Source organism: Phyllostomus hastatus, unplaced genomic scaffold (assembly GCF_019186645.2).
Source record: "Phyllostomus hastatus isolate PE091 unplaced genomic scaffold, TTU_PhHast_1.1 phas_contig_86, whole genome shotgun sequence".
NCBI lineage: Eukaryota > Metazoa > Chordata > Mammalia > Chiroptera > Phyllostomidae > Phyllostomus > Phyllostomus hastatus.
Window position 1 is genome coordinate 68,828,092 of NW_025333977.1, and position 20,158 is coordinate 68,848,249.

General features: G+C 41.5%; 2 non-coding genes across 2 annotated transcripts; both read left to right on the plus strand.

Moving 5' to 3' along the window:
* The first annotated feature begins 2,279 nt into the window (after positions 1 to 2,279).
* Positions 2,280 to 2,412, plus strand: LOC123827622. The gene has a single exon (XR_006787280.1). It is a non-coding gene; the product is annotated as a small nucleolar RNA SNORA69 (small nucleolar RNA).
* Positions 2,413 to 19,935: 17,523 nt separating this feature from the next.
* LOC123827591 lies at positions 19,936 to 20,038 on the plus strand. Its single transcript, XR_006787255.1, has one exon. It is a non-coding gene; the product is annotated as a U6 spliceosomal RNA (small nuclear RNA).
* Positions 20,039 to 20,158: the final 120 nt, after the last annotated feature.

Sequence of the window (20,158 nt, forward strand, 5' to 3'; positions counted from 1 at the left end):
AGACGACTCACACCACAATTTGATAGCCATTCCCCTTAACCTTACCAAAAAGTCTATCGGAAACAGCAAAAGACAGCTCCAGCTCCTGTACCTTGCCCACAGAACACCTGTCAACACCTCTGAATGTTTTATTTACTCCCATTCTCAGTCATCCCACAGGGTAAAAAAAAAAAAGATATCACTCAGCTAGTGGTATAGACAAACAAGAGAGGTTGGACTAACTACCTTCAGGTATTCCAGAAACAAGGACTAACCTCAATTATTCTAACTTAACTTGGAACCCTAAGGCTTACCAACTAGCCAGGAGACCACACTGGAGGCACTGTCATCAATCCGTGCCCTCCCAAGGTACAAAATAGACAGGGAGGTTAAGAATAGTATAGGGAATGGAGAAGCCAGAAAACATACATGTATGACCCATGGACATGAACTAAGTGGTGGTGGGAAGGGCAACTCTGGAGGGAGTAAGGGTGCAGGGTGGAGGGGGATAAAGGGGAGAAAAATGGGACAACTGTAATAGCACAATCAACAAAGTATACTTAAAAAAATCTGTGCCCTCCCAATCCCCACTCATGCAGACTTTCCTGAGCAGCCCCAACAATTGTCAACACCCTGGTCTTTCCAGGACACCATGTCTGTCCCCAAGAGGTTCATTCTTAAAATGAGAGCCAGGCATTAACTTGTCTCCCTCCCCAAAACATATTGAGTTAGATGTTAGGAATGGTCATAAGAGACATACAAGTGTTTAAACAAGCACTACCAGCAGATCGTGTAAGGTCTCTTGTAGAGCTCTCAGATCACAATGATCTCATAAAAACTACCCTTGGTTACCTGGAAAAGCTTTCCAGGGGCACGGGTGGCTCATCACTTATGCACACCCAGCTGACAGTTTTTCCTGCAACCAGAGTCATCAACTTAGAAAAGATGGTGCAAATTTACTCCATGCTTTAGCTGAAGTGATTAATTGGTCTTCAGAGGCATTTCAGTCAGCCTCAACTCACTGTCCGACTCAAGAATGTTTGCAGAGCAAACAGCCTTGGAAAACAGAGATAATGTCTCCTTCCAGAACAGAGGGCATCTTTGTTTAATAATAAAAATAATGTCTCCTTCCAGGACAGCATTAGAAAAAGTTTGCTTGTAACCTATTATATAATATTGGGATGTTCTAGGCTCAGAAACTTTGTGTTCAAGCATCAACTGTCTCTCATTCTGTACAATTTGGGGTTCTGAGAAACAACTCAAATGGTGATATTCTGGCTATCATTACTGTGAGTAATACACTGTCCTTTGTCTCTCACCCAGGAGTTTCATGTTCTTTGTCATCATCCATGACACTGTGGCAGACTAACTTGTTAGTTGATGTGTATGGTAAAATCTCAGAATCTTCACAGTTCTTGGTAGGAGTACCATGGTCTCCTAGCCATTACCAGAGATTCCTGCTAGGCAGAGCTCTGTGATTGCTACTCTGGCCTTATTTCTGCTTTACAGTCATTAAATCCACACTTGATTCTGAGAGTAAGTGTTCCACCTGAACTCTCACATTCTAAAATCCTATCATCACTTTCAGGGAGCCCAGCATTGTGGCAGCATGTCCTGCCATCACCCCAGCCTACGGTGGACAACCACCACTGCTCAAAGACGTGAGGTGCCCCCACCCCCTAACTAGTGAATTCCTGATGCGTTAATAAATGAAGTGTCCCCAGGTCCCTGTTGGGTGACATGATCAAAGGACATGCTCTCTTGTGTCTCACAACAAATCCACTCTAATTCCCAACGTCCCAAGCCCTCTGGTCCTTTCCTTAAAACTCTACCAAGGTAGTTCTGGCATTTCCAACTCTTTCATTATAAGTTTTGCCCAAGCTTCAAGGAGCCAAAGTGTCCTTACCAGGTCATTAAATTCTAAATCATGAGAATGCTACCATGTCAATAAACTCTTCCCTATCTGGTCTTCCATTCCAACCCATGTGCTCTAATGTTCACAAATGTCCTTCTTGTTTCTGCTAGTTCATAGTAGCCAGGTCCTATAATTCTTTGGGGAAGCAAGTTTTTTGATCTGGGTGGTGAAACTGGATTTCTCCACCTGGGCAATTGGTCTAGAGGCAGTGGGGTAGAGTGGGGCAAACCTTAAGGTGGATGAACATTGCCCTGTGAAGAAGCCACCTCAAGGAGTCTGTCATGGTTACAGGCAAAGTGAGACTACTCTCCTCTAACAAAGAAAAGCAACTGCTTCTGCCAATCTCAAGGTTTTAGGGAAATCTGGGAGGTCAAGATTCTCTCACAAATCAGATTGCAATTACAGTGCTTCATTTTGTGGAAGTACTGTCATTATCCTACTGAAGGAAAATTTTGTGTTAATCATTTTTGGTTTTGCCTTCTGGAGGGTAAAATCATGATGGACTGACATGGACAATTCTGAAAAAAAAAAAAAAAAGATTCTCTGGCACATCTGCTCGAATATCTCCATCACAGGTCTCAGAGTCCCACTTCCTTTTCAGGGCTCTGGCAGAGGAGACATACCAAAGTTACTTGTTCAGTGTCCTTGGCAGCTCCGCTACATTTTCTCTTAAATCACTGGCTTCATCACCAGAACCCTGATGATCCCTGCAACTGATAATTCTCTTTAAACACTGCCTTTGAGGCTTTCTGGCTTTCACAGCCTGGGTCTGGTTTATAGTTGGCTGAACTGAATCTGTCATTCTCTTCTTTAAGGCATTTTAGGCAATTAACAAAAGCCTGCCAATTCATATAATCTATTCTCTTAATACTGTTTTTGGTCCTTTGCATAATTCAGTGTTTACTCTTCTATTTGTCTCTCATCCCAATGCATGAAAGGTGAGAATCTGAGTTAACTGTGATGATAGAGTATGCCAGAAGTTATCCCTGCCCCTCGTCCACAGCAAAGGGATCCTTGGTGTCATTGCACCAGTAAGTGGTCTGATTCGAGAGCCCTATCTGAATTATTAGTTTCCCATACTACTTTCAGTAACATGCCTTAGTTTAGGTTCAATCTTCTCCCCTGACCCCATGCAAGAAGGAAGGAAGGAAGGAAGGAAGGAAGGAAGGAAGGAAGGAAGGAAGGAAGGAAGGGAGGAAGGAAGGGAGGAAGGGAGGAAGGGAGGAAGGAAGGAAGGAAGGAAGGAAGGAAGGAAGGAAGGGAGGAAGGGAGGAAGGAAGGAAGGAAGGAAGGAAGGAAGGAAGGAAGGAAGGAAGGAAGGAAGGAAGGAAGGAAGGGAGGAAGGAAGGAAGGAAGAGAGAGAAGAAGGAAAGAATCAGAGCCTGGGTAAGAATTCATATGCAAATATTTCACTTGCTAGTTGATTCCAAAAAGCAGAAGTGAGGGAGCCAAGAGAGCAGCAAGGAAGGAGGAAGAGCCACTAGTCGAATGTGTTACCTAGGTCACCACTGTGGGCCATAGAACCAGCATAGACAGGGACAACTTGAGAACCCTACAAAATGCTTCCCATAATTGTCCTCCTGAAGGATAGGGAGCTGGAGCATTTATTCACTAGCTCCTGTTCTCTACTGAACAGGAAGGAAAAAAAGAAAGAAGGAAGGAAGAAAAGAAGCAAGGAAGGGAGGAAGGAAATATGATGGCTTATATAATTTCTTAAAGGATTTAAGGCTTCTTCCAATAAATGAATATGAAAAAAAATCCTTAGTAAAGAAAGACTTGGACAAGCATTGCCAAAATATTAGTCACACTTATTTCTAGGTAACTGGGTTTGAGGTAGTTTTTTTATCTACTTCTTGTTTGCCTTCCAATTTTTCAAAAATCAACACGTATTATATTATACTTAAAAATAATGGTATTTTTAAATAAAATAATGGAATAAATCAATGGAATAAAATAGAAAGTCAAGAAATAGATTCACATGTACATATAATGACAATAGTTTGTCCACATCAATCTAACCTGTCAAGGGAATGGACTGGAATGAGCATTCCTGAACAATGACAACTTCACTGTACTAGTCAGTGGTGGTGGTAGACACTGTTGAGTGAGCATGTGTACTGTGTGGTCATCACATTCAAAATGACTGAGTGAGTAGAGCAATGAATCTGCATCAAATTTTGTGTTAAGCTTGAACATTCCCGTGTGGAAACTATTTAAATAATTCAGAAGTCTTTCAAGGGATGATGGAATGAGGGCAGCACAAATAAAAGTGTGGCACAGCTGCTTCAAAGATGGTCAAGAATCTGTTGAAAATGATTCATGTTCTGGAAGGCCTGCAACAAGCAGGACACCTGAGAGTGTTGAACATGTGTGGGCTGCAATCTACAAAGATAGGCAACTGACAGTGTGAGAACTAGAAGCTGATCTGGGGATTCCAAAAACTGCTGTGTTGGAGATTTTGATGCAGGATCTTGGTGTGAAACTGTTAGGTAAGATAGATAGCAAATGAAGGCAGGGAGGAAGAGGAATATGTGTCCCACCCTCTGACTCAGCAGTCCCTGAAATTCTATGTATCTTTTCCACTATCCGGGAAAGAAAGCCTTTGAAACTGTACTTTCATCCCAAGGCCTGAAAGGGCTGAAAGGGCCCATAGTGCCTAAAGGAAGAAGCCCATTAATACCTTTGGGTATTCACACCCCTGTCTTGGAAAGCTAGCACCACCTTTAACTGTCAATCAATATGTAACTTCTTCCCCTTCCCCCATCCTATCATCAATATAAGCCCTTAGAACAAAGAACTCAGGGGCTTGGAGTTTTTTGCTCTCTGGCTGCCCCACCAGGCTGCCCAGCTGGCCACAGGCCACATGGCTTTTGGCCACCCTTGCCTTCACACACCTTGCTTCACCCTGAACCTATGCCTTTCAGACCCTCTACCCCCACCCTAACTAACTCTTCCACGAGAACAGGTCACCAATAAACCCTGCTTGCACGCTAATAGACTTGCTGATCTCTAGTTCTTTATTGCATTAGCAAGAAGATCCGAGTTTCTGAGAGTTCCTCCCATAACAAAACATGTCGTGGCAAAATTCGTACTGCAGCTCCTGCCACCAGAGCAGAAGGAGCATGGTGCTGCAGTTGCTAATGACTTGATTCAAACCACTACCAGTGAATCAGATTTCCTCAAGAAGGTCACAACTGGAGATGAATCATGGGTCTTCAGCTACTATCCAGAAATGAAGGCCCAGTTGTCCAAATAGAAGTGGCCTGGTTCTTTTTGCCCAAAGAAAGCACAGCAAAGTCGTAGCAAGATCAAGACCATGTTAACTGTGTTTTTTGATTGGGACGGTGTTGTTCATCACAAGTACGCCCCTCCAGGCCAACCAATTAGTAAGGAGTGCTACTGCAATGTTTTTGAGGCTGAGAGATGCAACACAATGAAAATAGCCACAGCAATGGGTAACTGGTGATTGGCAGCTTCATCATCACAATGCACCCACTCATGCATCGCATTGTGCAGAGATATTTTTGCGAAACATCAAATCACGCAGGTGACTCAGACTCCCACTGCCCAGATTTGACATCCTGCAATTTCTGGCTTTTCCCAAACCTAAAATCACCTTTGAAAGGGAAGAGAGTTCAGACTATCTATAAGATTCAGGAAAATACAATGGGGCAGCCAGTGGAGACTGGGAGAACTGTGTGAAGCCCCAAGGTGTCTACTCTGAAGGGGACTGAGGTGTCATTGTCCTATGTACAATGTTTCTTGTACCTTGTGTCTTCTTCAATAGTGTCTCCATTTTTCATATTACATGGCTGGATACGTTCTGACAAAGGTGCAAAGAAAATTCATTGGAGAAAAGATAGAGTTTTCAGCAAATTGTTGGAACAATTGAGTATTCGTGTCACAAAAAAAAATTGTAAAACCCACCTCTGTCCATACTTAGCAATATATACAAAATTAACTCAAAATTTATCTTAGATCTACATGTAAAATCTAAAACTATACAACTTCTAAAATTCATATGAGAAAATCTTTTGTGACCTTGGGTTAGGTAAACATTTCTTAAATACACCATAAGCACAATCTATAAAAAATTGGTAAGTTGGATTTAAAATTAAGAACTTCTGCTTTTTTAAAATTAAAATCCTCACCCAAGGCAATGTTTATTGATTTGAGAGAAGGGGAAAGGGGAAGGGGAAAGAGAGAGAGAAATATCCATGTGAGAGAGAAACATCGATCAGTTGCTTTCTATTCACACCCCGACTGGAGATTGAACAGGATGTACAGGACAATGCTCCAACTAACTGAGCCACCAAGCCAGGGCAAGAACTTCTGCTTCTTAAAAAACACTATTAAAAGATTAAAAAGACAAGCTGTATACTGAGAAAGAATATTTGCAAATCACATGTCCGATAAGAACTTATATCCAGAATATATAAGAAATCAAAAAAATTTAAAAACTACTCAGCTTTCTCAAATGGGCAAAATATTTGAGGTCCTGAATGGGTAGGTGGTTAGAGCATTGTTCCAATACACCCAGGCTGCAGGTTCAATCTCTGGTCAGTGCACACACAAGAAACAACCAAAGAATGAACACATAAATAAGTGAAACAAATCTCCCTCTCTCCCTCAAGCCCTCTCTCTGTCTCTCTGAAAAGAAGTTGATAAAGTAAAAAATACATATTTGAACAGAATTAATAAAAATATATGTACTGATGTCAAATAAGGACCTGAAAATATACTCAATATTATTAGACATTCGGAAAATAGAAAATTGAAACTGCAGTTAAATACTACTACATACCTATTAAAAAGATTGCCAAACCAAGTGTTGTAAGGATGTGGAACAACTAGAATTCTCACATACTGCTGGTGGGATATAAAACAAGCACTTCAGAAAACAATTTGACACTTTCTTGAAAAGTTCAATATACACTTACCCTCTATGGCCCAGCCAGTCTATCTCTAAATAAATGAAAGCATATAGCCCCATGAAGACTAACAGTGTGTATCAGCAGCTTAATTTGTAATAGCCAAGACCTGAAAACAACTCGAGTGTCCATCAGTAGATGGGTGCATTAACAGATCGTGGTGCCTCCATATAATACTACTCAGCCATAATCAACATGAACGAACCTCAGAATAATTAAGCAGAGTGAAAAGTCAGACAAAAAATTCATTCTGTGTGATTCCATATCTACAAATTTCTAGAAAATGTAAATTAATCTATAGTGGCAGAAAGTAGATTAGTGATTGTCTGGGGCAGGGTAGGAGAGTTATGGGAAGAAGAAGGAGGAAGGGCTTCCTAAAGAGCGTGAGTGTATACATGTGTCAAAATTTATTGAATTGGTAAGTTTTATGGTATGTATATTTAACTACAAATAAAAAGAAAAATTATCAAGTTGCTTTAATTATGAGCAATTTGTTATATGTCAAATTACCTTGATAAAGCTGTTTTAAAATGGTGTTTTTAAATAAAATAAGGACATAAAAACATCATTATGCAAATATATTTTATCCCACAAATGTTATTTTTTAAGAGTAGACTTTTATAAGGAAATTTACTAGGTTAAATAGTAATAATAGTTTTCATATTCTCTAGACACAAACTACTTTCAAGAAAGATTGAACAAAGTTTTACTTTTTTTAATTCAAAGACATATTTTTATTTTATTTTATTTTTTATCTTATTGTCTATGTTATTACAGTTGTCCCAGTTTTCCCCTTTTGCCCCCCTCCACCTGGCCCACCCCTCAGGCAATGCCCACACTGTTGTCCATGTCCATGGGTCATGTATGTTCTTTGTCCAATCCCTTCACCTTCTTTCAACCAGTCCCCACCCCTCCCCTCCCACAGCTATCAGTCTGTTCCTTGTTTCTGTCCCATCTCACTCTCCCCAAATTCTGAGAATTTAAATATATATATATTTGTAAATTTGAGAGTTAAATAGCCTTGTATTTTCATTTATATTTTTGTTACTATGGATGCCATATTTTAAACAAAATCTTGACAAACTAGAGAGGTGCAATGAAGGCATCCAGGGTGCTGGGCTGTGGAGCTCTGGTGCTGTGAGAATGGTGGCAGACAGCACAGAAGGTCACCTGAGAAAACGTCTGGGACCAGAGAGTCAGAGAAAGGCCTGAGTGCTCTCTCCTCTAGGAAATGCAGTGACACCACTCAGGAGGGGGACCTCTGCTGCCAGTGCTCCAGGGGAAGAAAAAGATGAAGTTCCATGTGGAAGGAGCTCTTACAAAAGAAAGATTGCAGCTCAGGAAGAGAAAGGACCTGCTCTGGCAATCAACTAGAGGGGCATGGAAGGGCCCACGGCCTCACTGCAGAGGGAATTCCTGACTCAGGTAGGAATTTGAGTCATACAGCCTCAGATCAGATGCTCTTTTTTCCCCAGTTTTATTGAGATATAATTGTCATGCATCATTGCATGGGTTTCAGATGTACAACATAAAAGTTTCACTTGCACATATTGTGAAGTGACTACCACAAGTTTAACATCCATTATCTCATATAGATACAATAAAAAGAAATGAAGAGAGAGAGGTTTTTCTCTGTGTAAAGAGAACTCAGGGTTAACAGTTTTTGTACACATAAGTGGTAGCTGTAGCCATCATGTGCACATTACGTCCCTAGTACTTATTTATCAGATGATTTTTAAAAGTCCTGTGATGTCTCCCATTCCCTGTCCTTAATATGTTTTGCTTAATTTGGTTTTCCTATTTGCCCCTGTACTTCCTGGAAGTGGTGACTTGTCATTATCTTTCTATGTTTGCAAAGTGATGGGTGAGAAATAAAGCCACCTGTTTAGTTTATAGGAACATAGTGAGCAGCCTTTAAACAAAGGTGGTAGATGTGTTCCAGAGATGAGAAAAAAACACTCCTGGAAAAGTACTTGGTTGGCTCCTTTATCATGTTAAAATGGTTCATGACCAGTACAACGTTATTATTACCCTTTAATTAATGTCTAACCAGGGCCCATCCCAAATGGAAAATCTAAACAAATAGATACAATAGTTGTTATAAAGTTGTCATTAGTTTGTACTTATCCCTCCACCAAAACACTTGAAGGCAATTTACACAACAGCAATGAAAACATGAGCTGTGAAGAATAATGGGTGTGCACCAAACACTGAGGAGGAAGAAAGAAGAGAGGAGATAAGAAGTGTTGAAACAACGTCTTCATTAAAGTTTGAATACAAGCTTGATGGGTGTCTGATGTCCTGCTAAAAGGTTTTGATTTAATTCTATAATTAATAAGGAGCTTGCCAAGGTCTTCAAGCTAAAGAGTAACACAATGTTTTATTGTTTTTTAAGTATATTTTATTGATTATGCTATTTTAGTGTCCCAATTTTTTCCTCCCCTCCTTAGTTCATGTCTGTGGGTTGTACATATAAGTTCTTTGGCTTCTCTATTTCCTATACTATTCTTAACCTGCCCCTGTCTATTTTATACCTACCATTTATGCTTCTTATTCCCTGTACCTTCCCCCCATTCTTTCCCTCCCCATCCCCACTGAAAACCCTCCATGTGATCTCCATTTCTCTGGTTCTGTTCCTGTTCCAGTTGTTTGCTTAGTTTTTGTTTTCATTTCTTAGTTTAAGTTGTTGATAGTTATGAGTTTGTTGTCATTTTACTGTTCATAGTTTTTCATCTTCTTCTATGTCTTAGATAAGTCCCTTTAACATTTCATATAATAAGGGCATGGTGATGATGAACTCCTTTAACTTGACCTTATCTAGGAAGCACTTTATCTGCCCTTCCATTCTAAATGATAGCTCTGGATCAAGTAATCTTGGATATAGGTCTTTGTCTTTCATGACTTGGAATACTTCTTTCCAGCTCCTTTTTGCCTGCAAGGTTTCTTTTGAGAAATCAGCTGATAGTCTTATGGGCACTATTTTGTAAGTAAATATCTCCTTTCCTCTTGCTGCTTTTAAGATTCTTTATCTTCAATTGTGGATACCTTAATTATGATGTGCCTTAGTGTGTTCCTCCTTGGGTCCATTTTCTTTGGGACTTTCTAGGCTTTCTGGGCTTCCTGGAAGTCTATATCCTTTACCAGATTGGGGGAGTTTTCCTTCATTATTTTTTCAAATAAGTTTTCCACTTGTTGCTCTTCCTCTTCTCCTTCTGGCACCTCTATGATTCTTGGATGTTGGAGTGCTTAAAGTTGTCCCATCAGTTCCTAAGCCTCTCCTTATTTTTTTGAATTCTTGTTTCTTCATTCTGTTCCAAATGGATGTGTATTTCTTCCTTCTGGTTCAAATTGTTGATTTGAGTCCCAGTTTTCTTCCCTTCACTGTTGGTTCTCTGTATGGTTTGCTTTACTTCACTTTGTGTAGCCTTCATTTCTTCCTTCATTTTGCAACTGAGCTCATTCAGTTTCGTGAGCATCCTGATTTCCAGTGTTTTGAACTCTGCCTTAGATAAGTTGTCTATCTCCTCGTTGCTTAGCTCTTTTTCTGAAGTTTTGATCTGAGCTTTCATTTGTGCCATGTTTCTTTGTCTCAGGCACCTGTTATGTTATAAGGGTGGGGAGCCTTAGGTATTCACCAGGGTGGGACAACCCTCTTTGCTGCCCTCTTTGTGGCCTCTCAGCCACAGCTCTGTCTGTGGGGCAGGAGTCAGAGAGGGAACAATGTGGATTGTTTGCTCTGCTCTTGCCCCGCTTTCCATCAAACTGTCCTGTGACACTAGGAGTTTCTCCTGCCATCACAACTCCTGCAGTAGTTTACAGCTAGTTTTGAGTCTTTAGTTTCCCATTTAGCCATCCTCGCCTTGCCCACATGGCCTGCTACCTTGCCTCACATCCTTTCCACTAGGCTGCCCATCTCCCATCTCCACCTCTCCTACCGGTCTGGGTGAATGTTTTTTTAACTCCTTGGTTGTCAGAGTTCCATGCAGTTTGATTTTCTGGCACCTCTGGTTTTTTATTGTTTTTAAATTGGTTGTTATCTTTGGTTGTGCGAGCAAACAAAGTGTTTCTACCTACACCTCCATCTTGGCTGGAACCTCCATCAAGTACTATTATGAGCCCAAAGCTAAAGCTTAGGAGCCTACATTATCATCACCTACCTAGTAATAAGAATGCAGATATGATTCTCAGGGTTGTTATTTTTTTTTAACAAGTTATACCCTAGCCAGCAATGTGTAAATTTTTATTTACTATTGGTTTTCCTTCCTGGAATGAGAGTTCCTAAACAACAGGGTTTTTATCTGCATTGCTCACTCATTGCTCACTGTTGTATGCTCAGCATAGAGCAGGCAGTCAAAACATCCTTGTTGAATGAACATGTGGATCCTGGCAAATAGTAATCAAGGATGCAACTCAAGGATCATGAGCCAAGGCAAGGTCTGACAAGGTCAGACCTTGACAACACTCTGAGGTATAAGCCACTCAAGAACTGCTGGGCACACATGCAGGTGTGAGCTGGGACAAAAAGAGTGGGAAGATAGAAGGGTTTCTTGGTTCACTATTGTTTTTTGTTTGTTTGCTTATGAATCAGATATCCAACATAATGATTCAGTATTTGTATATATTGTGAAATAACCATCACAATAATTCTTCCATCACTGTATATAGTTAAAATGTTTTCCTGTGATATGAAAGTTTTAAGATCTATTCTCTTAACAACTTTCAAATATGCAGTATAGCATTATTCATTATAGTCATCATGCTGTACATTATATCCCCACGTTTTATTTATTTTACAAATGGAAGTTTGTACCTTTTGATGGCCTTCACCCATTCCACCCCCTCCCTACCTGCTGCCCCTCTGCCTTGGCAACTACCATTCTATTTTCTTTATCTATGAGCTTTAAAAAAAAATATTCCATGTATAAATGAGGTCATACAGTAGTTGTCTTTTTCTATCCAACTCATTTCACTTAGCATAATGGCCTCAAGGTTCATCCATGCTATTGCAAATAACAAGATTTCATTCGTTTTTATGGTTGCATAATATTCCTTTGTGTATATATACCACATCTTTTTATCCATTCATCCTGATAGACACTTTGGCTATTGTAGATAAGGCTGCAGTGAATATGGGCATGTGCATATGTTTTCAAGTTAGTGTTTTATTTCCTTTAGATAAATACCCAGAAATATTGCTGGATCCTATGGTAGTTCTATTTTTAACCTTTTGAGGACCCTCCCTACCATATTCATAGTGGCTACTCCAATTTACATGCCCCCCAACTGTGCCCAGGGGTTCCCAGTCATTATTGTTTTTTCCTCACATCTCCATATGTGCAGATGGGGAAGCTCAGCCAATTAATATGATTACTGGCTCCAAATTACAGCAGGAATTAGCCAAAACAGAATTGTGTAATCCAAGGTTAGAATACAATGTTAAAAAATTCCAAAAACAGAGAAAATCAGAATTATAATTCCTCCCTTCACCAGTTTAAAATTTCCCATTGTGCAAGTGTAAATCATCTATATAGTATTTTAAGCACTCTTTCTCTTTCTGTGTTCCGTGGAAGTAACCAATTAGTCATCTTCTTGCATGTATACTTTTAAAGAAATTTTAAAAATAAATCATAAAAATTACCTGACATTTAATCCATTTAAACTAACCTCTGACAGTTTTCATAAGAAATGCTGCAGTTGTCTCCTTTCCATTTGAAAGTTATGGTAATGATTTTGTCCTTGCCAAACAGTGAGGCTTCTCCGCGTCCAGCATTTCCAGTCCAAGTGTCAGCTCAAGTCTGCCCCCTAGAGTAGAGAAACCAGAGTGCCTTAACTGTTACCATGAACTCTATTAAGTTCATAATTCTGACATTGAGCTTTCCTAGAGAAAAGTGTGCCACTTTCTATTTTATATGCTTCTACATTATTTGTAAGTATGTGAGATGTTGATTTTATAAGTTAAAAAATTTCCACTTTAAGGGGAAAATATTAACTACAAATATAATTTTCATTCCAAACTATATTTATTGAGTCACTTCTATGTGATGGGCACCTACTAACTTCTGGGAATGCAAAGATGACTAGGATGTGGTTCCTGTCACTAAGAGTTTGTAGTCTAGATGGGAAGACAGACATGTACAGAAATCATTACATTACATGATAAAACCTATATGAGTTATGTTATAACACAGAAGAGAACATGAAAGGGCAGAGGCATTTTTATTTGGAGAGAGAAGGAAAGAAACAAGGACAAAAGAAAGGAAGGACAGAGTGAGGTATGACAAGCTTTAAAATGCTGTAACTAGTATCAGGCGCATTAACCCCAAATGATATCAGGAAATAATTAAATTCTGATACTTTTTTAAGCTCAGAAAAGCTTAAAAAGTAAAATTCAAGCAACACAAAAGGAGGCCTGAGAGTTAGGATATACAGGTTAGTGCTCTTCAATAGAAATGTAACATGAGCTCACTTCCGGACAAGATGGAGGCGTAGGTAGACACACTATGCCTCCTCACACAACCATAATAAGGACAACAGCAATTTAAAAACAAAAAACAATCAGAATCAACAGAAAATTGAACTGTATGGAAGTCCAACAACCAAGGAGTTAAAGTAGACACATTCATCCAGACTGGTAGGAGGGACAGAGTCAGGCAGAGAGGGGTCATGTCAAAGCGGTGGCTGGCAGACGCTGGGCAAACAAGGCAGTGGCTGGCAGACCCAGTGAGGCAGTGGATTGTGGATGGGCAGGGTGCACAAGGCGGCTGGCAAATTGGGTGGTTCCACATTCGTGCACAGATAAACCAGGCGAAACTGGGGAGCAAGACAGACTGCACAAGCCAGGACCCCAACTCTGGGAAATAAAGCCTCAAAACACTGATTGGAAACACCTGTGGGGGTTGAGGTGCTGGGAGAAACTCCCAGCCTCACAGCAAAGTTCATTAGAGGGACCCTCAGGATTCTAGAATGTACGCAAGCTCACCCACATGGGAATCAGCACCAGAAGGGCCCAATTTGCTTGGGGGAAGAGGGGAAGTGACTGAAAGTTGACAGAGAGCAGAGGAAGCATCATTGTTCCTACTTGGACCCCTTCCCCACATACAGCACCACAATCCAGCAACTGGGTCGCGCCGCCTGGTGAACACCTAAGGCTCCGCCCCTCACCACATAACAGGTGCATCAACACACACATACAAAAATGGCCCAAACATAAAAACAGATCAAAGCTCCAGAACAAATACGACTAAGCAACAAAGAGATAGTCAACCTATCAGATGCACAGTTCAAAGCACTGGTGACCAGGATGCTCACAGAAGTGGTTGAATTTGGTCACAAATTAGATGAAAAAATGAAGACTATGCTAAGTGAAATAAAGGAAAATGCACAGGGAACCAGTAGTGATGGGAAGGAAACTGGGACTCAAATCAATGGAGTACACCAGAAGGATGAAAGAAACAACCAAACAGAAAAGAATGAAGAAATAAGAATTCAAAAACATGAGGAGAGGCTTAGGAACCTCCAAGACATCTTTAAACATTCCAACATCCTAATTATAGGGGTACCAGAAGGAGAAGAGGAAGAGCAACAAGTAGAAAACTTATTTGAACTAATAATAAAGGAGAACTTCCCCAATCTGGCAAAGGAAATAGACTTCTGGGAAGTCCAGGAAGCCCAGAGAGTCCCAAAGAAGTTGGACTCAAGGAGGAACACACCAAGGCACATCATAATTACATTACCCAAGATTAAAGATGAGAGAATCCTAGAAGCAACAAGAGATAAGGAGGCAGTTACCTACAAAGGAGTTCCCATCAGACTGTCAGCTGATTTCTTAAAAGAGACTTTGCAGGCAAGAATGGGCTGCAAAGTTCTGAAAGGCAAACACCTCCATCCAAGATTGCTCTATCCAGCAAAGCTTTCATTTATAATGGAAAGGCAGATAAAGTGCTCCTCAGATAAGGTCAAGTTAAAGGAGTTCATCATCACCAAGCCCTAATTATATGAAATGTTAAAGGGATTTATCTAAGAAACAGAAGATAAAATCGTGTACAGTAAAGTGACAGCGAACTCACAATTATTAACAACCACACCTAAAACAAAAACAAACTACGCAAACTAGAACAGGAACAGAACCACAGAAATGGAGATCACATGGAGTATTAGTAACAGGGGAGGGGGAGAGAGGAGGAAAAGGTACACAGAATAAGTAGCATAGAAGGTAGATAAAAAATAGGGGAGGGTAAGAATAGTATGGAAAGTGTAGAAGCTAAAGAACTTCTATCTATGACCCATGGACATGAACTAAAGGGGGGAATGTGGGTGGGAGGGGGTGTGCCGGGTGGAGGGGAGTGAAGGGGGAAATGGGACAATTATAATAGCATAATGAATAAAATAGATATTTTTAAAAAACAAAATGTAACATGAGACATAGATGTAACATTTTCTAGTAGCCACATTAAAATGGGGCGGGAGACAAGAGAAATTAATTTTAATACTTTATTTCATTAAATATATCCAAAATATTATCATTTTGTTGGAATCAAGGTAAGATAGAAAGGGCTTAAAATGTGGTAATAGCAATGAAAATGGAGAGAATCTGGTAGATCTAAGTGATATTTAAAAGCAAAATAGGCAGAAGTTGATTATTTGGATGGAGGATAATAAGAGTACAAGATGGCTTCAAACTTGACCAGGTTCTTGCTTAACAACTGGCCAATCTTACTATCATTCACTGAGGCAGAGAACACAGGAAGTGGGCAAATGGGGGGCAGACAGAGCAAGAAGTAATAGTTTACTTTTAAAAGAGAGTTTGAGATGCCTATGAAACCTGCAACTAGTTCAATGTCCAAGGGCCAGCTGTGTATGTGAGACTGTGGCACTCGGGACAGAGGTCTGCAACACAGGGATAGATTTGGGGTTGATCAACACACACACACACAGCTGACAAGATGCAGCTGTGTGAGATTGGCCAGAGAGAATAAGGAGAGTAAGGAAGTGACTGTCAGAGTCCAGGGGGAAACCATTATCGAAGACATAAGGACCGCTCACCAAAGACCAGCCAGCAGTGATTAGAGAGTACAAGAAGACCCAGAAGAATATAGGTCACAACAGTTAAAGGAGGGAAGGTTGGTCAGCAATGTCAGATGCTGCCAGAAAATCCAACAAAGGAAGTAAAGCGGTGTCTTCCTAGAACTCACTGGACAGTAAAGAGGTGATGGGTGGCTTTGATGAGAACAGTTTGTGTAGAGAGTAAGGATAGGAGTCACACTGCTGCAGACTGAAAGTTGAGGGGGACATGCACACAACCCTTCCAGAAGTTTTCTGTGAAAGAAAAGATAGTTAAGGTGGTAACCAGTGGATATCAAGGATGGTACCTATTAATAAAGGAAGGTTTTTAAGACAGAAGAGACTGAGCATGTTTAACAGCTATTGGAAAGGAATCATTAAATTTTGTACTAGGTTATTTTATTGATTTGATAAGATGTTGATGATATATGAACTTTAAGTTCATGTCTGTAAAATAGTTTATGTACGTGTGTGTATACAGAGATAATATTCTGGAAGGACGTATACCAACATATTAACCATATTTATCTCTGGGTAGGTATAATAAAAGGATTTTTATTTTTATTATTTTTCTTTAAATGTATTGTTTATTAGGAGAAATATTGCTGTGTGATATAAAGAAGGTAATAAGCTGGAGACTTCATTTTCAGAGAGTCCCCCCTCCTACATATACAATGGTCCTGAAAATATGGTAGAAATAGGCTTCCTCCCAATTTGATAAAATATATTATAAAATCCCTAATCATGATTTCTCTAGTTCTGCCATTCTTGAGTCTAGGAAGGGGAAAAACCTTCACGGGTGTCCTGGCTGGGGTGGGAGGTGGCTACTGTCTCAGCCAGCCAGCCACTGGTTGAGGGAACTCCATCCAGTTATCCCCCTTCCCACAGATGGGCCACCTCTCCCCAGCCCTATCTATCAGGGCCAGAGCTGAGGAGAAGACTGTCCCCAAACGTGAAACTTGGTTAACAAGACTGAAAAGTGCCTGGAGGAGCCCTGGCTGGTGTGGTTCAGTGGATTGAGTGCCGACCTGTGAACCAAAGAGTGGCTGGTTCAACTCCCAGTCAGGGCACATGCCTGGGTTGTGGGCCAGGTCCCCAGTGGGGAGCATGTGAGAGGCAACCACACACTGATGTTTCCCTCCCTCTCTTTCTCTCTCCCTTCCCCTCTCTAAAAACAAATAAATAAAATCTCTAAAAATAAAGTACCTGGAGGAGACCTGGGGAAACAACTACAGCATAATGCAGCCCTTGTGGGCAGGCCAGTGATGCGATCACCGGCTGGCAGTGACTTCGGAATGCTGTGGATGGCTCGTCAACAGGAGAGAAAAACATACACAGAGACAACCAAGTCCTGTGGGGAAGTAGGAACAGAATGGCCACTCTCTCTGGTGGGGATGTTACAGGGTGCAGCCAAGAGGGGGGACCCCAAATGGGCATTTGAAATGGGGTCCAGAACTTAAGGTGTCCAGGAGATTTTAAGATGTCTTCATCCCCCCACCCAGGGTGTGGGTTGGGAGAAGGAACAAATGGAGCAGGGCCATTGAGAGCTGTTTTGCATAGCAACAGCCTTGCAGCTAAGCTCTGGTGTGGTCATTTAACATATCTATAGCCTTTGGCTGGTCGCTTAGATATGTTAAATAGCTGTGATCATCTCTGAGCCAGGGGAATGGAAGTAACTTTCCCACCAAGACGTGACTGGGGGCAGATCTCCCAAGCTACAGTGCCTGCGTGGGAGCTCGGAGAAGATTGGCTCCAAGACATGGGGCCACACCTGCCCAGACTCATGATGGCAGCTCAGGAAACCTGGAAGGATACGAGTTCTGGCATGTGAAGCCGAGTGTGGGAGGAGTCGGAAATGAGGCTGCAGAGGAAGATTGGCCATGGGGATTTAAAAGCCAGACTTGGCAGCCATTAAGAGAGAGAACCATGCTGCTTTAGGAGGGTGAGCCATGCGCAGCCCTGAGAAGAGAGAACCGTGGTGCTTTAGGAAGGGGAACCATGCTGCCTTGAGAGAGAGAGCCATGTGCAGCCCTGAGAGAGAGAGAACCATGCTGCTTTGAGAAGGAGAGCCATGCGCAGCCCTGAGAATGAGAGCCATGCACAGTCCTGAGAAGGAGAACCGTGCTGCATTAGGAAAGAGAACCATGCGGCTTTGGCAGAGTGGGGACTCTCCCCTTCCCGCAGCCCTGAGGGAGAGAACCACGTGGCTTTGGCAGAGTGGGGACTCTCCCCTTCCCACAGCCCTGAGAGGGAGAACCATGTGGCCTGGACAGAGTGGGGACTCTCCCCTTCCCGCAGCCCTGAGGGAGAGAACCACGAGGCCTGGACAGAGCGGGGACCCCCACAGCTTTAGAAGGGGAACCACCACCTGGTTTTAGCAGAGATCCCGGTGACTCAGCCGAGGGTGCCGGGTACCCAGGGAGGTCTCCCAGTCGAGATGGAGGACTAACTAAGAACCAGAGGACTGCCTGAGCCATGGACTTCTATTTCCTTTCCTGAGATACGGTACTCTGGACTGGGCAAAGGGGGGAAGGAAGGAAGGACTGTGACTGTGTTTGTGGGTGTTTTAAGGGACTTTGGGATTTTTGATAAAGACATTAGGTCACTACTTTAAGTTTGTATAGCATTAAATAAACATTTCCTTTCCTTTTCACAAATCTCTGGCATTGAGAGATGTCTTTCCTCGGGCGGCGGACATAACGGACCCGGGGCCTTCTTTCAATAATAGTATACTGTCCCAGGCCCCCCTTGTCTGTTCTGTAACAGGGAGAGTGTGCCATTCCCCCTCTGGAGAGGCTTTTTATTGGTTTCATTTGAATAAGAATTCAGGTAAAAGCTAATTACTCATTGCTAGGAAGTAAGGATCAAACAATAGATAGCAAGGAAGTCTGAGGGCCTATTTTGAGTGAGGATCAAAGAGCTGTAAAACTTTAAAGAACAAACTTACTTCTTCCTTGGACCCTTACCATTCAATTGACAGCATTCTAAACAAAGCAGTTTTCACAGGATTTTACATATTCTTTCTTAAACCTGATCACCCAGGGAACCCTCCCTTTTCAGGACAGAGCAGCACCACCCTGTCATTGTTTCAGGCTTAGGTGGAGCAAGGGAAGTAAGGCAGCCAAGAGATTAGGAGATTTTCTCCCAGACGATGAGGACTCAGGCTATATCACAGCTGAGGAACAAGGGTCCATCACCTCTTTTACTGTAGCCCCCAAAGTCCTTTCTTGGTGGCCTCCCACATGATCATGCCTGTCTTAGATCATTCTCCCCTTGGGGAATCTTACCTGTCATTGGCTAACCGACCAAGCATTGTGGTTCAGTTATGAATGAAGCAGCAGAAGCAGCGCTCCTGCCAGGGAGATAAGCTTTTGTCTACTTGCTGGCTTACGGTCCAAGGCCACTCCCTCAGCCTTAGCCTTGGTGGGGGTTACAGCTTCTGATACCAGGCAGGGCAGTTCCCAACAGGCCAGGCCCATCCTCCCCCTCAGTGGTGGCAAACAACAGGCCAGTGTCACCATCTAAAAGCTTTCCTTTATATGGGTCAAAAAGCATAAAACTGTATAAAGGCCACAAAATGGATGAAGGTATGAAAATTGAAAGAATTCAGGTCAAAGATCATCATTATTTTACTTTTCCTTTACTGTTTTCCTCTTCTTTCCTTCTCCTTTTCTTTCTACTGCCTTTGTCAAAGTTACTTTGTGTCTTACCTAATTAATTCATTATAGTATTAGTTATAAGTAGTAGTTTGGGGAAATATTCTTCTTTACTAGGTGGAGACTAGCTGCCCTTGAGCATTTGAAGCTCCAAGACAGAGACAAAGAATAAATCAGGAGAGTATTAGAAAATGCTAGAGTCTTTTCCTGGGGGGGGGGTGGGGGGCGGGGAGGGGGAATAGTGGTAGAATATGGCCTCAATGGGCTAATTACCTGACTGTGTAATTATTTCATGAAGTGTACATATGCCAAATCATTGTATTGTCCAATTTAAATATACACAATTTTATTTGTCAATTATACTTTAATAAAAATGAAACAATAAGAAAAACAAATGCTCACTTCAGCAGCACATATACTAAAACTGGAATCACAGAGAAGATTTGCATGGCCACTGCACAAGAATGACACAGACTCATGAAGTGTTCCCTATTTTAAAAATAATGAATGAGATGGAATATACAATGCAGTGACTATCTGGTATATTTGAACATTGCTAAGAGAGATTATCTAAGTTCTCATCACAAGAAAAAAAATAGTAACTGTGGTGATGGGTG